The following is an 8,423-nucleotide window of genomic DNA, read 5'->3' on the forward strand; positions in this document are numbered from 1 at the left end:
GCGACAGGCAGAAGGAGAAGAAGAAGCAGGCCCTCCTCTGAGCAAGGAGACAGATTTGGGGCTGGATCCCAGGAACCCAGGATCATGACCCGAGCCAAAGGCAGCTGCTCAACCAACTGAGACACCCAGGTACCCCTCGGATGCCTATTTTATTTTATTTTTTATTTTTTTTTTAAAGATTTTATTTATTTATTTGAGAGAGAGACAGTGAGAGAGAGCATGAGCGAGGAGAAGGTCAGAGCGTGAAGCAGACTCCCCATGGAGCTGGGAGCCCGATGCGGGACTCGATCCCGGGACTCCGGGATCATGACCTGAGCCGAAGGCAGTCGTCCAACCAACTGAGCCACCCAGGCGTCCCTCGGATGCCTATTTTAAATGGTGCTTTGGGTCTTCCAAATGTTTTTCAGGATTCTAAATTTGTCTCTTTGCAAAAAAAAAAAAAGCCTCGCAAACATTATTGCTAAGTTAACTGAGACACACAGTTGAAAGGAGTCAAACTGTCCTCTGAGGCCCCTGCTCCCTCCCCCCACCATTCCTCTGCAGCCACTTTGTGCTGGGCCTGTTCCTGCCATTTTCCTCTGTTCTCTCTTCTGAAGTCCCATTTGCCTCTATACCTCTCCCCTTTGTCCCTCCTCCTTTGTCTATTTTTTTTTTTTAAAGATTGTATTTATTTATTTGTCAGAGAGAGGAGGGGTACCAGCAGGGGGAATGGCAGGCTCCCCACTGAGCAAGGAGCCCAATGCGGGACTGGATCCCGGGACCCCGGGACCCCGGGATCATGACCTGAGCCGAGGTCAGACACTTAACTAACTGAGCCACCCAGGCATCCTTTCCTTTCCCCATTGAAACCTGCTTCTTTGAAGTCAAGCTTTCTGAAGATCTAACTAAACCCCACATTTGTTATGTTCCCTGGACTAAGACCAAATTAGGAGCCGTAGTTGGAGAGTTTCCTAAAGTGACTGAGGGCCCTCATTAGTTTGCTGAAGAATTTAGCGTACTTGTTCAAATTTAGCAACTGGTTTCTCAAGATTCATATCAATTAGCTCACATGCTTGTTGGTGAGGCTCGGGCCAAATACTGGATAAAACTAATCTAATGAGAAGATCCTGAAAGGGGTTTAGAGACACAGACACCTAACTTTTGGCAAGATGCTAGAACACTTACTGGAAATCTCCAGTGAGCAATTACAGTAGTTTTCCTAAGCCTGTTGTTCTGAAGAAAATTCAGGCTGGAACACAGAAGCCTGATGAACCCATACTTAACAATTACAATCAACTCCAAATCGTCTTTTAACAAAGTTCTGGTCTTAGGGCGCCTGGGTGTCTGACTCTCCATTTGGGTTCAGGTCATGATCTCAGGGTTGTGGGATTGAGTCCCATATCCCTGGAGTGGAGTCTGTTTGGGATTCTCTCTCGCCTCCCCCCTGCTCCTCCCTCTGCTAGCCTGCAGTCTCTCTCTCTCTCTCTCTCTCTCAATAAATAAATAAATAAAATCTAAAACAAAACAAAAAACCCCAGAAAGCTCTGTTCTTCTTTTGAGAAGAAGGCAACATTTAACTCTGTTTATTAATAAGCTGAACCCAGCTCTTTCTCCTTTAGTTAGAAGGAGCAGGATGGGAATGGGAAGCTGTTCACTTCACATGTAGTTAATTTGGCAAACCAACTCCCTCGCATCCAAATGAAAGGAACCATCTAGTTTCTGCCATTACCGGAAAGATCTAGGGCATTGGAAAAAAAGATTGTTACAAATTTTAGCATCCTGGACACCTTCAGCTTTTTAGTTAGTTTTTCTAGGTCCTCCTAATTCCCAGTGTCAGGGTATCTGAGGAGCTACAGAGCATTTTCCCAATCCTCCCCTCTTGCCAGACCCCAAGAATCCCCTCCAGATTAGGACTAGATGCTCTAGCTACACTCTGGTGCCTTACCCCACTCTCAGAGAGCTACGCCTTCTTTCAGTACTCAAATAGCTCCCGTGTGGGGGCTCAAACCTCAGCAGGTTTCTGTCTGAACCTATTCCCTTCTGTGGGGGCCCTTTGAGGAATACACTCTCTTATCCTTGTAGTTCCTCTGCCTCTATTCATTTATTGGGCCAAGATTTCTTAGAAAAGAATCATGCTGGAATTTTCTTTCTCCCTAAAAGGGGAACAATGTTAAAATTTGACCATAATTATCAAAATAGCCAAGTAGGTAAATTAAATGGCCCCTTGACATCTTTTATTTGTTCCATTTTTTGATGGCTCTATAGCGGGGTCTGAAGAACACGGGTCGTTTGTTCCTATGGGATCCGTAGCCATCTTCATTACGGACAGCATCTTCAACTGAAAATGGCAAAATCCCCATCGTGCCTCCCATCTAAATTCAAACAGGTCCTCAAAACCTCTTCCCATAATTGAGCAAAACTCTACAAATAAGCTTTTCAAGGCCCAAGCCCAAGAGAGAAGATTACAAAACTCAGGGCCGCATTCTCCCTACGAGAGTCCCGGTAATATTCCTTTTTTTTTTTTTTTTTTTACCTCTGAGAAAACCCAATGGCTGAGATTGGAGGTTTGTCCACAACCTCTGAGCCATAAATAACCTTATTATCCCTTAACAATCTGTTGTTCCTAAGCCCCGTGTCCTACTGACATCCAATCCCACTAAAAGCAAGATTTCGTGATTTATACAGCGCATTTTTCGTGATCCAGCTGATAAAGACAGCCAATGTTTTTGCTTTCCTTTGGGAAGAACAGAAATACACCTGGATAGTAATACCCTAGGGTTTCATAGAGAGTCCTTCTTTACACACACCTTAAAAGCTGATGGGAATGATAGCAAGTTTTTGGCAGGCTCTATGTTGTTAAAATACATAGATGATTTGCTTCTCTGCTCCCCTTCTCAAACCTCACAGGAGACAGCATCCACCTGTTAAAACTTTTGGCCTTGAGGCGCCTGGGTGGCTCAGTCGGTTAAGTGTTTGCGTTCAGCTCAGGTCATGATCTCGGGGTCCTGGGATCAGCCCCACTTGGGGCTCCCTGCTCAGTGGGAAGTCTGCTTCTCCTCTGCCACCGCCCTCCCTTCACTTGCCTGGGCTCTCTCTCTCTCAAATAAATAAAATCTTTAAAAAAAAAAAAAAAAACCTTTGGGGCTTAAAAGGACATAAAGTTTTCAGAATAAAATTACAGTTTGCTCAAACTCAGGTTCACTACTTAAGGCATCTGATTTCAGAACAAGGACTACATTTGGATCCAAGTGAACCCCTCATGCTGACAGGTTACCTTCTGAATCCCTGTGACAGTTTATGGAAACCTCTACTAAATACAGATTTTTCATGGGTTACTGATGGTTCTCATTTGAAGGATAAAAATGGTAGGGGCACCTGGGTGGATCGGTCAGTTAAGCATCTGACTCTTGATTTTTGCTCAGGTCATGATCTCAGGGTTGTGAGATCGAGCCTGCTGCTGGACGTTGTGCCCACTGTGGAGCCTTATTTTATTATTTTTTTTAAGATTTTATTTATTTATTTGACAAACAGAGATCACAAGTAGGCAGAGAGGCCGAGAGAGAGGGGGAAGAAGGCTCCCCGCTGAGCAGAGACCCCCCCCTCGATGCGGGGCTCGATCCCAGGACCCCGAGATCATGACCTGAGCCGAAGGCAGAGGCTTTAACCCACTGAGCCACCCAGGTACCCCCCACTGTGGAGCCTTCTTAAAATTCTTCCTCTCCCTCTGCCCCAGCTCTCACTCTCTCTCTCTCTCTCTCAAAAAAAAAAAAAAAAAAAAAAAAAAAAAAAGTGATAATGGCCAGTAGTGTAATGGTGAAGTTATTGCAACTCCTCCTGGAGTCATTCAAACACCACTTATACATTTGGCTGCTTTAGCCCAGGAGGTAGAATGATGTGCTTGTACCTTAGCTGAGGGTAAAACTGCAGACATTTATACAGATGGTTGATACGCCCTCGGGGTAACCCATGACTTTGGAATATTATAGAAACAATGAGGTTTTCTTACCTCAGAGGGGAAAATGTTAAAAATGGTTCTTATGTCCACAATTTATGTCAGATGCCACACTTTTGCTGGCTGCTCTGGCTGTTATTAAGGGCCCTGGGCATTCCAGACTCAACATCCAAAGGAAACCATTTCACTGATATTTCTGCCCAGAACCCTGCCTTCAAGGAAATCAATAGCCAGACCTTCGTCATGGTCTGGAGGGATGTTCTCCCAAATGATAGTTTTGGAAAAATTGGTGAGAAATTCGACAATTGACCCCAGGGTGGGAAAAGCAATATTGGAAATCTGATAACTGTTGGCCTGTTAAAAAGGAAACTCTGGTTGGATCAAATAACAATCTGTTCCCACCAGAAATTTCATAATCAGCACTAATTAACACTGTACATGCATTAAACTATTGGTCTATTGGCATTCATGAACCAATGTTGGTGGGAAAATATTAATAAGGTCACGAAAAGTGCTGACCTTCCTTGTCCCACCTGCCCAAAGTATAAGCCATGGGAAAGTGTCCATATAAACAGTTTGGATTTCATACAACTTCCCCCTTTCATGGATAAATATGTCTTAGTCCATTGTTTGTATGTTTTCTCACTGGACCAAAGCTTTCTCTTACAGAGACTCAATGCCGCTTCTGTTAGAAAACATTATTCCTACTCGAAGAATCCCTCTCAAACTTCATAGCGATCAGGGAACCCATTTCATTGGTCACATGCTTCAACAACTTTGTGCTGTTTGGCTGGTTTTACACCACCTTCATTGTGCATATGGTCCTCAGTCCTCAGGGTTAATCAAACACACTAATGGCCCTATTAAACGGGCAAAGTTTGTAGACTGCCAAATATGTTGGCCTAAACCGTTGCCATTGGTCCTTCTAGATCTCAGACCTACCCCTTCGGAACTCATAAACTCTCACCCACTGAGATAGCCATGGAGTGTCCAGTATACTTGGCTCCTGCTTCTTTTGACTTAAGTTGATAAAGGAGATATATTTCAATAGTGTAAAGGTCTAATTGCTTCTATTAAATGTAGCTATAGAGCGCCTGGGTGGCTCAGTGGGTTAAGCCGCTGCCTTCGGCTCAGGTCATGATCTCAGGGTTCTGGGATTGAGTCCCGCATCGGGCTCTCTGCTCAGCAGGGAGCCTGCTTCCTCCTCTCTCTCTGCCTGCCTCTCTGCCTACTTGTGTTCTCTGTCAAATAAATAAATAAAATCTTAAAAAAAAATAAATGTAGCTATACCTTGGGAGAGCAATCTTCACCATGCACACCTGGGAGACAGATGACCTTAAGCATCGTATCTTGCAACTGTTAGAAGAAATACCTCCAGAGAAACTCTTCAACCTCACTGGAAGGGTCCTTTTTCAGGAACTGGTAACCAACCCTTGTGCTGCCGAACTCCAGGGTAGAGACTCTTGAAATCACAAAACACCTCTAAAGAAAGCACCTAATCCCGACTGAACCCACACGCCTTCTGGTGTCCTGAAAGCAAAGATTTACCAGAACTGAAGCAGATGACATCTGACAAGACCCTTCCCCAAGATGTTCAGACCAGGCCTGTATACTTTTTTCTCGCTGTTGTTTCTCTCTTTCTCTCGTGGGAAGACAATGCCTCTGTCTGCATTTCCCAAGCCCTTGTGAAAGGGGAAAATCTTTTGATTATGGCCTTTTGGAAACAGCCTCCTCCTAGCTTTGCGCAGTGGCAGTATCGTAACCAATGAGGTTTATCCGAGGCGCGATTATTGCTAATTGGAAACAGCCTCCTCATGATCCTAAGACAAATTAATTTTTCATTGCTTTTTCTGAAGGTAAGAAGGTCCAGAATTCACAAAAGTCTTCTTTCATCTGAACTATTTTTTTAAAAAAAGTTTTGTTTATTTATTTGAGAGAGAGAGAGAGTAAGAGAGAGAACATGAGCAGAGGGGAGAGGGAGAAGCAGACCCCCCACTGAGCAGGGAGCCCCATGCACGGCTTGGTCCCAGGACCCTGGGATCAAGACCTGAGCTGAGCTGAAGGCAGATGCTTAACCGACTGAGCCAGCCAGGCACCCTGAACTGTTTTTTAAAAATAGTTTATTCACTTATTTTTAGAGAGAGAGAGAGAGAGAGTATGTGTGCAAGCAGCAGGGGAGGGGGGCAGGGAAAGGGGGAATCTTAGGCAAACTCCACGCTGAGTGCAGAGCCCAACTCAGAACTCAATCTCAAATCCCATGAGATGAATTCTGAGCCAAAATCAAGAGTTGGACGCTCCACCGACTGAGCCACCCAGGTGCCCCTCATCCCAACTGACTTTGAATTCTTATCCAAATGCATGGTCTCTGAATTTGCAACCCTACTAGCTGTATTAGCAATAACACATTTAGTTCCAAACACTCATTTTTAGATAGCAATGGTGTTTTAAGATGTGTTTGGAATTTTAAGACATTCCGCCCTCTGCAAAATATTCATCAACCTCTGCTTTATATTTGTACCTGCACTGTTCCTTCCTAGAAGGACTTGGTTATCTCCTTCAGTGTGTGCTTGCAATACTCGCTATTTTGCTTTCACACCTGCTTTACACAGAGACTTCCAGGCGTGACTATGGTTTGCCTTCGCAAGGAGAACCTTTCTCCCGTGTCAGAGTAAGTGCCAATAAATATTTCAGTTGGCCACTTTCAGACTTAGAGTCCTAGTTTAGAACCATCACCCAATTGGGAATTACGCTACATCTTCTGTTTTTATGTATCATAATTTAAGTTTTGTATTTTATTGCCTGTCAAACTTGTTTTAAAGAAGTAAAGCAATGTGGGGTGCCTGGGTGGTTCAGTGGGTTAAGCCGCTGCCTTCTGCTTGGGTCATGATCTCTGGGTCCTGGGATGGAGCCCGTCGTCGGGCTCTCTGCACAGCGGGGAGCCTGCTTCCTGCCCTCTCTGCCTGTCTCTCTGCCTACTTGTGATCTCTGTCCAATAAATAAATTAAAAAAAAAAAAAGAAAAGAAAAGCAATGTGCTCTTGAAGGTGATGTTGACTCAACACTGAGGTGGTCCCCAACACTTATGGCCTTGAGAAGATACAGATTTTTAGATGGAAAGTTCCTAAGATTTTTCTCTCTCCTCACCCTCCTGGTTACTCAAACATGGCCTTAAGTAATTTACAGCAGCTTTGCACTTTCCTTCTGCCATAAGATAGGAAAACCAGGAAAGGTCCTTCTTGTCACTAAGGGACAAAACCACTAAATATAAAGAACTTGACTATTCATTAGAGAGCCTTTCAAGGAAAGATTTTGATTAAAAGGGAGAAATGTGAAAATTAATCAAAGGAAATCTTGTTTAGAATGGAGTTGGGAGGCTGTCGCCCGGAGTGCCCTTGCCCTCTCGCTCCTTGTCAATGGCCGACCCAACAGGGAGAGACCCATCTTGCTCTGGATACTACTTTGCTCCCGCTGCAGGAGGAAAGAAGGCTTTCCTCCTCCCCTGGCAACAGCCGAGCCAATGGGAGGCAGTCGCAGCACAGCCAATCAGAAGCCCCCATATGGAACTCCCAATTCACACTAATGGGTTTTCCTTTTTTTTAAATGTGTTTGTTTCAGAGAGGGAGAGAGTGAGCACAAGCGGCGAGAGCTGCAGGCAGAGGGAGAAGCAGGCTCCTCGCTGAGTAAGGAGCCCACCTGCAGGGCTCCATCCCCGGACTCCGGGATGATGGCCTAAGCGGAAGGCGGCCCCTTAACCCGCTGAGCCCCCCAGGCATCCTCATGGACTTTTCCTTTGTATCAGGCCTTCTCAGCCTCCTGTTTTTCTCTTTAAAAGACTGTCTCCTGGGGCACCTGGGTGGCTTTGCCACCTCTGCCTTGGGCTCGGGTCATGATCTCAGGGTCCTAGAATCAAGCCCCGCATTAGGCTCTCACTCAGCAGGGAGCCTGCTTCCCCCTGTCCCTGTGCCTGCTGCTTTGCCTACCTGTGATCTCTCTCTCTGTATCAAAAAAAAAAAAAAAAAAAAAAGACTGTCTTCTGCTTTGTTTTGGGGACTTGCCTGTGGCTTTGCTGTAGCTTGCTTGTGCTGGATTGCAACTTTTCTGCTAGTCCCAAATAAACTCATCTTCGCTGGTGAGAGAACTCACAGTTTTGTTTTTAAGGCTAACATTGTACACCAGCTCTTGTCAGTGCATGGATTGGAGGCTTCTGGAGAAGGTGGCAGAGGGAGATGTTAATTCCCTGGGACTCCTGGCTTGCCTCCTGCTTGGGCAGAGCTGACTCGGGTGACAGAGAAAGTCCTTGGCCATGGCTGCAGGAAGTCAGTGTCCTGCGAACTGGGACAGGCCCAGGGCTGCTGGGCAGGTGCGGGCAGCATCTACGACACCGTCTTATTAGAGATTGGCCACCAAATAGTTCACATTGCCGATGAATATGTTCTCAAGAACTCCACGCCTGTAATTATTTCTTTTCTGTTCCTCCTCACAGCAGAGTTTCT

General features: G+C 45.3%; 1 pseudogene; it reads left to right on the forward strand.

The window, feature by feature from the left end:
- Positions 1–5,667: 5,667 nt before the first annotated feature.
- Positions 5,668–5,787, forward strand: LOC116574680 (annotated as a pseudogene).
- The last annotated feature ends 2,636 nt before the right edge of the window (positions 5,788–8,423 follow it).

This window comes from Mustela erminea, chromosome 15 (assembly GCF_009829155.1).
Source record: "Mustela erminea isolate mMusErm1 chromosome 15, mMusErm1.Pri, whole genome shotgun sequence".
Lineage (NCBI taxonomy): Eukaryota > Metazoa > Chordata > Mammalia > Carnivora > Mustelidae > Mustela > Mustela erminea.